This window comes from Dromiciops gliroides, chromosome 1, assembly GCF_019393635.1.
Source record: "Dromiciops gliroides isolate mDroGli1 chromosome 1, mDroGli1.pri, whole genome shotgun sequence".
In the NCBI taxonomy this organism is placed as follows: domain Eukaryota; kingdom Metazoa; phylum Chordata; class Mammalia; order Microbiotheria; family Microbiotheriidae; genus Dromiciops; species Dromiciops gliroides.
In genome coordinates this window covers 660895044-660912180 of record NC_057861.1, presented here as the reverse complement: position 1 = coordinate 660912180, position 17137 = coordinate 660895044, and positions in this window count along the sequence as shown.

Below are 17137 nucleotides of genomic sequence, written 5' to 3'. Positions count from 1 at the left end.
CTGATTCCAAATTTAGTGTTCTTTATATTATACCTTGATGTTCCTGTCTATGTGTGTAAATGTATATTTTGAAGGGGGAGTGTCAGTTGATAGAAGGTAGAGGGGAACTAGGTTCTATTCCTGGATGTTTATCAAAGTGGTAGCACAAATGAGACATTTATTTTTTATATTAGGAGGCACAAGAAACGTTTGGATGAACCAGTTTTCATGGCCAAAATTATTTTCAACAATAGCCTAAGATTATCTTTAAAGACCATGATAAATATAATCTTTGCAAACAGATCTAATAAAACCATGGTATATTTATTTCAAAGCAGTAGAATGTTAGTATTTGTTGCATTGAAAAGACTATGGAAAGTATTTTTATCAAGAGCTATGGAAAGTTCTTCCTTAAAATTCCTACGTATTGGAAATAGTTATCAACCTACCCATAATAGTTTATAGGTAGTCTGGTTTTTTGTCCAATGACTCAGTGCATTTTTACAATTGGAAAAGAAATATCTGTCTTCCAAGATCTATTTCCTTTCAGAATACACAGGGTATGCTTGTAAAACCAATATTTGGTATCATTTTTAGGATATTCAGATTAAAATATCAAGCAAAAAATAAGTTCTACATTATAACAAGTTCAACATAGTATTTGTTTTATGGAAATGAACCTTTTAAAAATCTGCACCCAATTATTATCTGATTGGATTAATGAATGAAAAATATTTATTAAGTGATTACAATGTACCAATGGCTGTTCTAAGTCATGAAGATACAAATTCACATGCAAAGACAATCTCTGACATCAAGAAGCTTACATTATAATTGGAAAAACTACATATACAGTGGAATCGTAGCCATGTAGAGGAGGGAGCAGCTAGGTGGCACAGTGGATAGAGCACTGACCCTGAAGTTGGGAGGACCTGAGTTTAAATTTCACCTCAGACACTTAGTACCCTGGTCAAGTCACTTGACCCCAATTGCCTTAAACATCTGGGGCCATCTCCAGTCATCCTGAAATATATATTACCATTGGACCCAGATGGTTCTAGAGGAAAAAGTGAGGTTGATAACTTTGTAGAGTCCTCCCTCACTTAAATTCAAGTCAGTACAAGTCATGACTTTACCTGATGTTATGGTCTTCTTCAGGAAAGAAAGACAAACAACAACTAGCCAGGTATGGGCATTTCGTGCCCTAAAGTTACAGGAATAGTAAATGGGGCCGTAGGAGAGTAAATTGACAGAGAAAGTATGGCTACAAGAGAGATTTTTGATAACTTGTTGAATTATAACTAATAGGGATTAAAATGAAATAATACAACTGAAAATGAATAAAAGAGAATTAGAGTGGAGAAAAGAAGAAAGGAGGAGAGAAGAAGCAAGAGGATTATATGGAAAGATTGATTGTGTCCTTGGAAGAACAATAGAAGGGAAAAGAAAGTCATGTAAATTCATGATCATAACAAGGTGCTGTCCTATGTCCTATGAATCATGACTATGTCATTGTTATTTCTGTTTCCACTCAAGGTAGAAAATATAAGGACAGCCAGAAACAGCCAGAAAACTGTAAAGGCATTATGCCACAGTGGAAAAGAAACTAGATTTGGTGTCAAAACACCTGTATTAAATTCTTGGTCCTGCCACTTAGTAACTATAGAATCTTAGACAAATATTGTCTAGGCTGGGATTGGACTATACCATCTCTGTGGTGCCTTCTATCCCTAACATCTATTTGTATTATAGGTCCAAATAATCTGTTGGTGACTGAGGTGTGGGAAAATATGAGTAGCCACAAAGTTGACAAGATACCAGAGAGACTTATGATACCAACCTGGCTTAAAATAATAAAGACTGTTGGTGGCACTGTTGATAGAATCCTGGGTCTAGAATGAGGAAGATATGAATTCAAATCCAGTTTCAGATACTTACTAGCTGTGTGAACCTGGGCAAGTTCCATAGTCTCTGATTCAGTTCCCTTAATAGTAAAATGGGGATATTAATAGCACCTACCTCAAAAAGTTGTAAGAATTGGATGAAATATTTGTAAAAAGTGCCTGGCACGTCGTAGGTGCTATATAAATGTTTATTCCATTCTCTCTCCCCTCCATAGAGCCATCATCCAAAGGACTGAGTGCAAGATAAAGACTCAGGGTGACTAGAAAGAAGTGATCTACTCAAGACTGGGATGGAGGGATATGGAGGAGCAGAACTATAATAATATAAATCCCCACTCTCAGTCTATGTAAAGTGCTTTGTAAACTTTACAGGGTTATATCTTTTACTCTGATCCTTTTGAGAACAAAACACAAAGGACACTAAATTAAAATATCCAACCCCTGCCCACCCAACCGGTTGTTTTCCAGATACCCTCTAAGTAGTTTTACAATATCTGAGAAGTAGCCAGAGTGCCAGTTATTGAGTCTGTTAATATCACTGAATGGAGCTGATCAAGGCATTGGGAAGAAGGTGAGGCCTCTTTGCCCTTAACTCATTCAGATTGCAACCAGACTTCCTGCCCTAGAATGGCTGGTGCTGTTTCCAATATGGGGCCCACAGTCTGTTTGTCCACAAGTCAAAAAATAGTTCTGTCCAGCCAAGCACCTTACCAAAGAACTGAATTGGATAGGGGTAAGGATTCTTCTTGCTTTGCTTGGTTGGTCTCTATCATTTTAATTCTACTTTCATACCACTCTCACACCATAACTTGCTTCAAAGAAGTACTCTTAAACCAAATACCCTTCTACTCTCAGGCCTCCCAAATGTTTATTAGTGATGGTGGCGTTTTAAAAAAATTAAATTATTTTTTCAATGAACAAAAATTCATTTATTTCCCCCCTTTACCCCCCTCTATCCCCAGTGGAAAACAAAAGAAAACAAAACCCTTGTAACAAATATGAATATATGCACAGTCAAGCAAAAGAAATACCTTCATTGACTATGTCCAGAAGAATATGATTCATTCTTCACTCTGAGTCCATCACTTCTTTGTCAGGAGGTGAGTAGCGTGCTTCATTATTAGTCCTCTGGAAGCATAGTTGGTCATTGAAGTCATCAGAATTGTTAAGTCTTTCAAAGTTGTTTACATTTAAAATGTTTCTTTGTATAAATTAACCTGTTTCTGCTTACCTCACTCTACATAAACTCATATATGTCTTACTCTAGGTTTCTTTCAAATCACCCCCTTCACTGTTGGCAACCTTAAGCGATGATTGATAATAGTGAATAACTTGGAAAAGTGATTGTCATGGGTGTTTGTTTCAGCCAATTCCTTTCCCTTTAAAAATTTACCTGAATCTCTGATATATTCTCTCACAATTTCTTTCTAAGTAATTGATTTAGAAATGGCTGTAAATTAATTGCTATTGAGGATTGACTTTGTTGTGGTTTAATGCTAAGTTCCTATAGCCCATTACTACAGATTACCTGTTAGCCAGCATAGCTATTATAAAGAAGAGAATAGATAATGAATCTTGAGGGATAGCACCACCAAGCCCATATGGAGACCAAAGAGAATCTATGAAAAATTAGCAGTATAGTGAGAAATGTATATACCATCTAAAGCTTTTCGTTGTTATTGTACAATCATTTCAGCTGTGGATAAGCCTTTAGAACCCCAATTATGCTTTTCTTTTGGCAAAGATATCATCATGGTTTGCCATTTCCTTCTCTAGCTCATTTTGTAAATGAGGGACTAAGGCAAAGAGGGTTAAGTGACTTGCAAAGGGTCACACAGCTAGTAAGTGTCTGAGGTCAGACTTGAACTCAGGAAGATGAGTCTTCCTGACTCCAGCCCCTACACTCTATTTACTGCCATCTACCTGCTCATTGTACATATACAAATTACAAATGGATCTCCAGTGGAGAAAGTAGAAGGGCTACTTTTTAGGTAAGTAGTTCTCACAGTGTGGTTTGGGGACTCCTGGGAATCCCTAAGACCCTTTCAGAGAGTGTGAGAGGTCAAAATTGTTTTCATAATAACATTTGATTTGTAATATGGCAAATTTTGACTTGGATGAGCTAATGTAGAGTGAAATGAACAAAAGACAGCTCAATTTATGCAATAACAGCATTTTAAATGCAAAGGACTCTGAAAGAATTAAAAATCCTGATCAATGCAATGACTAACCATGATCTGGAGGACTAATAATGAAGCATGCTACTCACTGCCTAGCAGAGAAATGATGGCATCATTATTACTATATCTAAAATGCAGATGATTGTAATATGTATGTATGTGTGCATATGTTTGTGTGTGCATCACCTCTAATGCTGCTTCCAGTTCTAAAAAATCTATTATTCTAACCTTTAAAGGTCTTCGAAATATGTAGATAGAGCCTTCCAATGCTCCATAAGTTGTCATTGACTTCCTTATGTCTATAATTAGATCTGGTTTTCCTCAAGAACCAGTTTTAAATATAAAATTTTTTAAATGTATTTCTAGCTAGAAAGAAACTTGGTGTGCATTTTTAACCATAGTTACTGCCAAGGATTGGCTGAACAGATTAACTAGGCAGCAGATAGTGCTTGAAAGCCATAGGAAACAGGGGTAGCAAAAACCTATCAAATGGTATTGACTGGCACAGAAGTGAATAGATGTCATGAGTAGACCTCCTTACTTTCCACTCCCAGGGTTGGCAACATTTCAGCATAGTAACCAATCTTTGTTCTGTTATAGGTACTCTTGTACCAAATCCTCAGAAAATGAAAAAAAAAATCTTGTATTTTAAAAGAGATAACAAGTCTAACAGATGAAATACAAGTTTAGCATCTAAAAGCTGAAACACCCCCAGGAGATTCTTTGTTGTCTTAGGAGAGTGTATTTCTCTGAATTTAAGAACAATCAGAATTCATATTTAGAATCTATTGGCAAAGAATAACATCCCAGTTCTAAGAAATCAAATTAAACCTAATGTATTTTATGTGTCAGGCTCAACAGTCTTTCTAGGTATCCAATAGCTTTTTTTTGAGCAACTTTTTTTTTTTCTGAAGATCTAAGTATCTATGAATCAAAACCATGTGGATTAAATTTTCCTTGAAATACTGTACACCTGGGTTTTCAAAACAAGGAGAGAATGCTTGCCAGTTTGTATTGATTTTTGCCAAACACATGATTTTGGGGAAAAAATTATATGTCCTAAAACATGGCTAACTTTGCTCTTTCCTATTTAGCTAATCAAAACACATGCAAAGTAACCAAGAGCCAATCAATAAAGCATTTTTTTTAGAAGAACATGCAGTTTTATTCTTATTGGTATTGTTTGAGAACTAGACAAAGATTTCTGGGATTGTTTTGTGTCATTTTACTGTTGAAGAAACTGAGGCTTGGTGAGCAAAAGAGACTTGTTCAAAGTCAGTAGTAGAAATGTGACAAGAACACGTTTCCTAGTTTTCCTGCTATATTATGTTGCCTCTTGACCAGAGAAAATTATAACCCTCTGTTATCCTTTTCTTCACTCATACTATTTTGAAGAATCTAGAAATATATATATCTGCCTTCAGGTACTTTACCTAAACAACTCAAGTGACTCATAGATACTAATTGTTGTTTTCAAAGCCATTGTGAAAAACTACAGATAGGCTAGAAAGGAATTCTTATTAGCGAAGCAGCACAAGGAATACAACCCCGGTAGCAAACCTTAGACTGAAATCATTTCCCCTTCCCCCTGGGCTAAACCATAGTTCCTCCTCAATAAGTTGAAAATGCTGATTTCTCTGCTCCTCATCTAGTTTCAAACTCTCCAGTCTGTTTGGATTGGTAAAAATGCTTTTGCTCTCCCTACCCTCTAAACCCTCTGAAGTTCCCTGCTGAGCTACTTTAATTGGATTTCTTGTGAACCCTTGTCCGTTTTGATATTCTTACAAATACCCTGAATTCACATCATTTGACCCAGTAGCATAAAATGGCCTGGAGTGTTCTCTTCTCTTTCCCACTGGGCCTAATGCTAAATTCACTGGGAAATACCACAGTGACAGTATTTGGTCTCACAGACAATCTGCACTCATGAGCCAATGACTCAGAGCATAGTGGATTCCAGATTCAGCTAATGGAATGCAATGATCTCTGAGCAATGGCAATCTTTGTGTCCTTCATCACACAGTCTTACTTTCTATTTGGACTACTTATTTAATATCTTTGGATTGTACGATTGGGAAATTAGGGTACCTTCTGTGGTGATATTAGAGTCAAGAACCTAGCAAGCCCTCAATTTTCAGCAAGATCTACCTGGGTCCCAGATTAGTTAACTTGCTACACTCTTAATTTTTATTCTGGCTTCATTTTTCATAGACCTGATTTCTTGTCATACAAGGATGAATATTTGAATACTTTTCTTATTTTAGGAGACTTTGTCTCAGAATCCATAGCATTTTAGGCAGGGCATAGTAAAATAATAGTGATAATTATTATTATTGCTAATAATAATAGCAAATATGACAAAAACAACTCACATATATAGTTTAGCTCTATGAAAAGTTCACAAAACATTTTTATGATGAATTAAATAATAGAATCATAAACTTAGAGCTTAGGCTTCATTTAGTCCAACCCTCTCATTTCAGGAAATGTCTAGATGTTAGATGACTTGTTTATGACTTATAAGTAAGTGGTAAAGTTGTGATTGGGACCCAGTCCTTCTGATTCTAAATCCATTGTTATTTCCATAGGTACTGAAAGTATTATCCTAATTTTACAAATGAAGAAACTGAGGCTTAGCAAGGATAAGTGACTTGCCCACAGCCATCCAGGTAGAATGTGTCTGAGGTAGAATTTGTATGTAAAAAGCTTTGAGAATAGGAACTGTTTCAATTTTGCCTTTGAATCCCCAGTACCTAGCAGGCCTAGAACATGATAGGTAATTAATACCACAAATACCTGGTGAATAATTGATCTAACCTAGGTCTGTCAGCCAATGGCATAACAGATGCTATGAGGAGGGGAACGTTATAATTTTCTCCATGTCATCTCCACCCTCCCCCCCCACACACACACACCTTACCTTCTACTGTTCTTCAATGATTTCTAAAATTTAAAAAAGTTGAACTTTCTTTATACCATTTTAAAGGAATTGGATCTGGGGAACTGGCAGTGGAGAAATGTTTTTCTGTTCTCTTAGGCAGTACAAAATGGAATGGAGGAATGGAGGGGTCTATTTAATTCCTAAAAGATAGTCTGTTCCTGGAACCAGGCAGCTAGGTGGCTCAGTGGATAAAATGCCAGGCCTCAAGTCAGGAGGATCTTCCTGAATCCAAATCTGGCCTCAGACACTAACTGGGCAAATCACTTAACTCTGCCTCAGTTTCTTCATCTGTAAAATGAGCTGGAGAAGGAAATGGCAAACCACTCCAGCATCTCTGCCAAGAAAGCCCCAGATGGGTTCATGAAGAATTAGACACAACTGAAAAATGAACAACAACAAAATTCCTGGAAGCTAATGTGAGACAAATACTTTATGCACCCACATCAATAACTTCTTCCAGAATTTAGGGAATATTCTACAAGGGGAAGGTCCTCCTTTATCCCCTTATTACCATGACTGATTACCAGTCTAGTCCTCTGTCCCTTTAATTAGACAGAGATATAATAGTAGTTTCCAAATAGCATGAGGCATGTGCCATGATTTTTCTTGGTTCTAGTGGAATGAACCGGGACCAATGGGTGGCAATTACACAAATACAGATTTCAGTTTAACTTAACGGAAAACTTCCTAACAATTGGGTGCTCTGAAATTGGGATGCACTATGTGAAAGAAACTATGTTTGAAACTGGATGGAAATACCAGGAAGTACCTAGGTGGCTCAGTGGATAGAGTGCTGGGCCTCCAGTCAGGAAGATCTGAGTTCAAATTCAGCCTCAGATACTCACTAGCTGTGTGATTCTGGACAAGTCTGGACAAGACTTCTGTTTTTCTTAATCCACTGGAGAAGGAAATGGCAAACCACTCCAATATCTTTGCCAAGAAAATCCCATATAGGCTCAAGAAGAGTTGGACACGACTGAACCACTGAGAAACAATAATATCAAATGTCTTTAAGTGAACAGTTCTCTAAAGGAGAAAACTGTTCAGTTATGGATTAAGCCCCTTCCAGCTCTGAGAAAGAAATTAAGCTTTTTGAGAGCAGATTTTCTTTTTCATTTTTGTTTTCAAATTCCTAGTATTTTAGCACCATGCTAGGCATTTAGTAACTGCTTATTGATTTATTTGACTGATTAAATAATTGATTAAAATTCAATTTTTCAGGAAGCCCAGCAGAGGAGCCCTGAAGGTCAGTCTCCCTACCCAGGTCCAGTTGTTACCCTCACCTCCAATGGCCATATGCAGCTTGAGGAAATCTTTCCTGTGGTTTCTGGAGCAGAATTGTTGCCCACATCTTGAAGTAGAAGAAGTTGTCCAGCTTCCAAAGTGACTACCTGGCTACAGGTTCCATTGTCTTCCTGGGCCTCTGTCTCCTACATGGCTAAGGTAAATTATTGCTCTGCAGTTTCATCAAACTCATCTACCCAGGCTATACTTCAATCAAGGCTTTTGAAAGATTCAACAAATCTAATGATACCAGTTAGCTAACAGACTAGGTGATGTATAGGATATATGACCTGAGTTTTTCTCTTGTGTTTTCTTCTTCTGATTCCCCTTCTCCTATGCAAGGGAGTATGACTTCTTACTGGGGTGCATCTAACAGTAGCCTGCAATGTTTCTCAGTTCCTGTATTATTACCTGATGTGCCCTATCTTCTTGAGGTACTAAGGCTCCATGAGAAGTCTGCTGATGAACCTGAGTGGAAGAAACTTAGACTTGGCTGCCAGTTTCACCCAGGAAGCAACCAAAATAGACATGAGTCACCTACAGATGAATAAGTGAAGTAACCCTGAAATTGAAGAAAGAGCTAGAGTCTAGAAATTATTAGACTTCAGGCCTCAGACCCTCTTAGCATCAGGAACCAAAGCCTCCAGTCTTGTTCTATGTCTCTAAACAATTGACCCTTCCCAACTGTGTCCCTCCAAACTCCACACTGGGTTTTAAGGAATGAGGGACCTGTCCCCAAATTGGGAAGTGGGGTGGCAATGGGGCCTTCTGCCCATCCAGGTTCAACCAGCTGTAGTCAAAGGCCCTGCTGGTGTTCATATTGTTTTGGATTTACTGTCATTGTCCATCTGCCTCCAGATGACTTAATGGATCACTGGTCACTCCAGCTGTCCATGTATTTTTTTTTAATGTCCTATATGGGCAACACACACACACTTGTGTATGTGTACATATATATTTATATATGTGCATGTGTGTGTATATGTATGTGCATATGTATGTATTTATATATGTGCATGTGTGGGTTTATATACATAGACACACACACAGATATATAATCTATAAAATTCAATGATTCAACACCGCCTCTTTTTCAAGATTCCCAGAAGCATATTTTTTATTCTGCCATGTTATTTTATTATTACTTAATGAGATTTTTCTGGTATATCATTCTCTTCCTTCAAACTCTCTGAGAATATATCTCTATGACTTAAAAATATCTCTACATATATTACCAAAAATCATTCAACAAAGCAAAACAAATATGTGTTCATTAATAAAGACATTTCTCTCTCTTAATCTTGAGTCTGAAAGGGAATTAATGAAATTGTGTATGATTTCACTCACCATATATTAACAACAACAAAATTATTTGGCCCCTTTGTGTTTACATCATAGTAATTTCTAGATAACTTCCCAACCACCCAGTGAGTCTTCCTTGGCAAGAGAGAAATAACAGGTAAGCAAAATCAAACAGTCAGTTAGCACATCTGAGAGAAAGGGGCATTCCTTCATCTCTTCACTGAGGTCAAGATTGGTCATCATAATTACACAGCACTTGGTTTCCTTTAAATGTTTTTTTTTTCTTTAAATAATTGTTACCCTTTTGAATTTCATTTTCCCGGGTCTACTTTACTTTGCATGAGTTCACAGAAGGCTTCATATAAGCAGTGGTAACTCTGGGTTAGAGAGGGTGAACAATTTAGGTCATAACACATTTTATAATGGTTGTACAAATTCATAGCAACACTGTTGGTACATTGCTGTACCTATCTTCCCATAGCCCCTCCAATTTTGCCTGTTTCCCATTTTTGTCATGTTGGCCATTTTGCTGTTAAGTTAATTCTCAGAGTACTTTTAATTTATTTTGTCTTATGGTTAATTATTCAAAGGAATTATTTTTTCATATGGTTGTTTGAAATAATTCTTTTGCAAAATGTTCATATTATTTGACCACTTACCTAATGTTTTCCTTATGTTTCAACCTTATACCTTTTTGTCTGTTTTATCTGTTAGTTTTTTTTTTTAATCCTTTATTTCCCATTTCCCTCAGGTTAAAGTCCTGGTTAAAGTCCTTTCCTGTTATAAGAAGAGACTACTATGATTTTGGCATGGTGAACAACTTACCTCATGTAACACAAATAATTACATGAAAATTCTTCAGTGATTCACAAGAAGCCTCATATATAATGCTACTTTGCTTTAAAAATTCATCACTTCAATCTTCTTTAAACATGTGTGATGTTTAAAATCTATATTGTGTGATCAACTTAAATTAGAAGCTTCAGTACCAGTCTTTGGGCATTAAACATTTATTAAAGCACACAGGTATTAACATGGAGTTCAGAAAGTTAAGAAAAGGTCTGTCTAGCCTAGAGTTCCAGCCTGGTTGGGTTCTTCCTCCAGTCCTCTTCCACGAGCCTGCTTTAATCAGGAACGCCCCAGCAAGCTGATTGTGGAAGCTTTTTATAGGTCTGGAACAGAGGCGGTCCTTACACACTGCTCAAGCGGATTGGTCATCCAATCCATTGGTTTTGAAGGTGTTCTCATTCTGAGAACAATACCTTTTTAAGGGCTAGCCAGGTGTGATTACAATCCAGTTAATTTGAAGTAGGCTAATCAGCAGTCAATCACTCTCACTTGATTCAATCAGTCTAGATTAATCTCCAGGTGGGTCTTTGAGTATCTGCTAAATCCCATTATTTCATCACACATGTTAGTAATCAAGTTTTAAACCTCACATTGTCTGATTATAAATTTCAAGTCAATAATAGCCCTATGTAATAAATAGCCATTTCCATAAATTTTCATTGCACGATAGCAACAGAGTGGTTAATCCACTAAAAAAGGAGTTCTCAAAGTGTGGTCTGGGGACCATCCCTGAGACTTTCATAGGGTCTGCAAATTCAAAACTGTTTTCATAATGTAAGAAAATAATGGGCTTTGCCAACCCCCAAAACGCCTCAGCTCAAAGGGGATTGATTTTGACTGATTGGATTGACTGAGATTGATTGACTTTGCTCATTAATTCACATAAAGTTAATTCAATTGAAGTCATACCTGCCTGGTCTTCAGGAGGGTGTGTTCTCAGAGATTGTGGACTCTGACCTCAACAAGAGACCACCCTCAAGTCCAGTGAACTTGATTTGGGTGATGCTAGCCAATTAGCTTAAAGTAGCGTGGAAGGACTACCTCTCCTTGGGACACAGAGGAAGATTCCACACTGTTCATCTCTTGAACAGGCTCATGGTGGAGAAATTGAGGAAGAACCAGGCGAGACTAGAATGCGATAGAGACTAGATAGGCCTTTTCTTAACTTTCTGACCCAGGTGTTCTCTTTTTATAAATGCTTAATGCCCAAAAACTGGTGCTAAAGCTTCTCATTTATAAGTAAACCCTAGCTAGCTTTCCCTATACTTGGAATAAGGCAACCACATTTTAAAATTTTAAATGTCACAATAATAATACTAATATGTTTGAACTCCTGAAATGGCAGTTACCAATAGATAAAATTCATACAAACAAAAGCTCTTTGGAGTCTTCAATATTTTTTTAAAGAAAGTAAAGTAGTCCTAAGATCATAAAGTTTGAGAATGTCTACACTATGACATTAATCCCATTAAGATCCAAAATTTTGTAGGCCTCTATTTTAATATTTTCAGACTTCATGATACATGGATGGATGAATATGAATAAATTAATAAATATTAATAAATTATTAAGTTTTGGATAAAGATATTGATATAGAAACAAAAAGCCCATCCCCCCACCCCTCAAGGAACTTACATTCTAATCAAGGAGACAAAACACAAAAGGAAGTGGTTGAAAGGGAAGGGGTACTTTGGTCCGAAAAGATGAACATAATAGAAATTCATACTTTTAGGTGCAATCTTTCTCTTCTATTATGTAATAGAAATGTCCATTTTAGGGGCAGCTAGGTAGCACAGTGGATTAAGCACTGGCCCTGGCTTCAGGAGGACCTGAGTTCAAATTTGACCTTAGACACTTGACACTTACTAGCTGTGTGACCCTGGGCAAGTCACTTAACCCTCATTGCCTGTCAGGGAAAAAGAAAATAAAAAATAAAAAATAAATAAATGTCCATTTTATTTGTGATTAAATTCAGAATAAAATAAAATAAAATTCTAAGAACGAAATCTCCCCCTCCCCTTTTCTTTTTATATAGCAGGATAATACTACTACTAATAATAAAGAATAATAGATTTACAGTCAGAGGACCTGGAGGGGTTCACATTTTGCCTTCATCACTTAATCCCTGTGTAATGGGTGAATCATTTCACTTTTCTGAGCTGTGCAGGATTTATTCATCTATGAAACATAGGGGTCGGGTTACCTATCATCCTATGTTCTATTCCCTTGGTAGAATGTGAAATCCTTGGAGATGGGCCATTTTTGTCTTCACATCTTCAGTACCTTCCACAATACTTTGCACATAGTTTAGGATTAACAAATTTTTTGAATTGAATTACATTTCAAGGAGAAGTAGAAATATTTGAAGGAACAAAGGAGTCAGATTCTGACTAATGCGTCCCTGGTAGTACATTGTGTACTTAGGGACAGATATTTATTCTTTTTTCATCATTAAGGTATTTCTAATGATTTAATGCACTTTCCATTTTTCAAACAAAATATGCCTTTCTAATAGCAAGAATGATTGTGAGGTTCATTATCAGTGGAGGTAATGGAGACCCATGCACATACCCACTCAAGGGAAAAGGGTAGGTTATGAAGTGTACTGTCAGTGACGTAGCTGTTGCTGATTTTCTGAACTAGTCTTTACTATCCAGGTCTTTGGTGTATGCTGAAATCTAAACATCTCTAACATCTTACACAACAACCCCCTCAATGATAGCCTCCTATTAACACATGAAAAACAGGATACTGCACAAATAACAGTAGAAAAGTAAGACAAAGTGATGGCTATGTGGAATAAGATCACTGAGAACACCCAATTCTGACACACATAGGTTTCACCTATGTCTCTTGTTTTCTCTCTTGGCAAGCATTCAGCTCTACAGCATGAACACCCATTTAGAATTTGAGACTACCTAACTACCTAGGCTATTAACTGGAAGGTCAAATGCTGAACTGAAGCCTAAATAGTCTGGCCACATAATGAGAAGATGGGACTCATTGGAAAGAACCCTGATGTTGGGAAAGATTGAAGGCAAAAGGAAAAAGGAAAAAGGGGACAGCAGAGGATGAGACGGATAGATTGTATCATGGGAATAAGGAACTATATACTTGAACAGCCTTGCAGAGATAGTGGAGGATAGAAGGGCCCGGAATACCAGGGTGAATGGGGTCACAAAGAGTCTAACACAACTGAACAATAACAACAACATACTATCTAGGTGGGCTATACACAATCTCAGAAGAGGAGGAAAGGATTCTTATAAGAAAGTGCTGTCTTTTCCTTCCACAGCTCAGTTGTCTTGGTTCCTGACTAATTGACAAAGATTCTGAGAGTTCTGGGGTCTCTCCCAAGACAATTCCCAGGGGGTTGAGTGATATAAGACATCTATGACACATTTCTCTGTAACTTCTTTTTTTTACATTTTTGTCTTCCACTGTTCACTTCCAAAATCCTTTTAATTCTGGTGATAGGTAATGCAAATTAGATTGGATGCATTTTAGAAGTCATCTACTTTTCTTTGAAAGTTGTTGTATTGTAATTTTTAATCATTCTTTTTATTACTTTTTATGTGTAAATGGTCATTTTCCCCATTTTTAAATGAACATAATGATAGACTGTATAGTATGATTCTATAATCATGAGAAGAATATATTTACATTTAGGAAAATGAGATGTCATTGCAAAGACCATGATATAGAGATAAGTCGGTGGTGTAAGAGAAAGAGTGCTGGGCCTTTAGTCAGGAAGATCTGAGTTCTAACCTGCCCTTAGACATTTAATAGCTGTGACCCTGAACAAATCACCTAAATTAATCAACCTCATTTTTTTCACCTGTAAAAATGGGGAAAATAATTACACTTGTTTTCCAGGGTTGTTTTGAAGAATAAATTAGATAATATTGATAAAGCATTTAGCTATGTACTTATTTTCTTTCTTTCATGCAAAATACAGTTTATAGCAATGGGTATGTGGAGACATCTGCAATGTACTTCAAGTACTTACATTTTTGTTTTGTTTTGAGAAGCATGCTGTTCTTAATGGATAGGAAGAACTCTTCAGAGAGTGACTTTCAGCCAGCTTGCTAGCATTTTCATTTTGGGTGTAGCAAAAGAAACACTCTTCCCCTGAAGCAGCAGCTGCTGCTGCTACCACCACCACCACCACTACTACTACTACTACTGCTGCTGCTACTACCACTACTATCACTACTACTGCTACTATAGCTGCTGCTGCTGCTACTACTACTACTACTGGTACTGCTACTACTGCTACTACTGCTATTACTACTGCTACTGCTGCTACTGCTGCTGCTACTACTACTGTTGTTACTGCTACTGCTACTGTTGCTACTGCTGCTTGTTGCTGCTGCTACTACTACTACTACCTAAAATTTACATAGTACTACATAGTGCCAGGCACTGTACTAACCACATTGCAAATATCTTAGTTGATGCTCACAAAAAATCTGAAAGGTAGATGCTTTTATTATCCCCATTTTACACATGAGGAAACTGAGGCAAACAGATATTAAGTCCCTTACTCAAGGTCACCCTGCTAGTAAGTATCTGAGGTCAATTTTAATTCAGACCCTCCTGACCCCAGACCCAACACTATCCATTCTGACATTTAACTGCCTCTTTTTAAGAGTTCTTATTTACATAATTGTTGTTATGTATATTGTTCTCCTGGTTCTTATTTCATTTGGAATCTAGTCATATTGATTTTCACACATCTTTCTAAATTTATCATATTCATCATTTATTTCTGCACAATGTCAAGGTTTTTATGTGTTGTTGGGTTTTTTTTGTTGTTGTTTGCTTGTTTTTGTTTTTGTTTTGCTGGGCAATGAGGGTTAAGTGACTTGCCTAGGGTCACACAGCTAGTAAGTGTCAAGTGTCTGACGCTGGATTTGAACTCAGGTCCTCCTGAATCCAGGGCTGGTGCTTTATCAACTTCGCCACCTAGCTGCCCTCTCAAGTATTTTTCAAAATAAAACCCAAAGTCCTAAGTAAATGACTACTACTAATAGCTAGCACTGATATATTAATTTAAGATTTGCAAAGCATTTTACAAATATATCACATTTGAGGCTCACACCAACCTTGGGGAATAGTTGTTTTTTATCCCTATCTTATAAGTGAGGAAACTGGGGCCAATTGTAGTTAAATGACTTCCCCCTTGTCAGCCAGTTGGGAAGTGTCTGAGGCTGGATTTGAACTCTCATCTTCTTGATTCTAGGTCCAGTACTTAGCTGCCTCAGAATAGAATTAAATTATGTAGTCTCATCCAATAATATTAGCTGAGCATTGTGTTTTAGGGAAGTAAGGAAGAGTTATGAAGAAAATGGCACAATGTATAGTATCAATTTATTTCCTTATGACTGTGCCTCTTTCCTCAACTTTGAACCACATATATTTTAAAAAAATGTTGATGCATTTCCACTGCCTGAATACACTGTTGTATGCTCCAATTACCTTTAGTCTAACATGCACAAATAAATCTGTTACATATCCAAACTGAACTCCATCAACAGCCATTTCTATTCCAGACTCTAGAATTAATCTCCTATCTTTATTTTTGAGACATTCTGGCATTTGTTAATCTCACTGAAAATCTTTATGATGCATTTCATATGTGAGCAAGGAGCACAGCATATTTTTATATAGCGATAATGGCAAAGTCTTTTATATTGATGAGAAAATCCTTGTTTGACTTGGAGCATTCATAAGAAAACCCAGCAATTCTTTCATATGGCTTGAATACTGTAACTTTCTACAGTGAAGTTCTTTAGCTAAAGATATTTTATACTATGGTAGTTTAACCCTACTTTAAGAAACTTTACCATACCTGTTTTCTCATGGTAGCTGGTGGGGTGGGGTGTCAGAAGAGAGTCAAATACTCTCCAGTTTTACTTAAGAGATACTACACAGCACTGTGATGCCATCAAATATGTAATGCTTGGGATATTTTCATACTATTGAAACAATTAGAAAAATGTGTACCCAGGTGAAGCTCATCCTGTGATTTAAATTGAGTATTTCATTGCTCAACCATTATTTTAGTAAACAAAAAAATATTCCCCTCACCATAATAACAATATGCTTTACATTTGAAACACTCCTACCATCACCTCCTGTGTATAGGTAACAATGGAGATGAAGAAGGTGAGGGATAATATAATGCATACAATATTAGCCCAGATTTCCTTCTTTAATATCCACTTCCTCAGAAGCATCTTGGTGGCACAGGGGATAGAGCTCTGAACAAAACAAAAGCCTTGTAAAACCATTCTTATTCCAGACCTTAGAATTAGTTTCTCATCTTTATTTTTTATTTATTTCTTTATTTTTGTAGGGCAATGAGGGTTAAGTGACTTGCCCAGGGTCACACAACTAGTAAGTGTCAAGTGTCTGAGCCCAGATTTGAACTTAGGGCCTCCTGTATCCAGGGCTGGTGCTTTATCCACTGAACCACCTAGCTGCCCCTCACATCTTTACTTCAACATATTCTGGCATTTGTTAAACTGCACTGAACATCTTTATGATACAGATCAAGAAATCAAGAAGATATGAGTTCAAATATAGCATCAAGCCCTTACTAGCTATGTGATATTGGGAAAGTCAATTAGCCTCTGTTTGCCTTAATTTCCTCATCTTTAAAATGGAGATAGTAATAGTACTTACTTCACAGG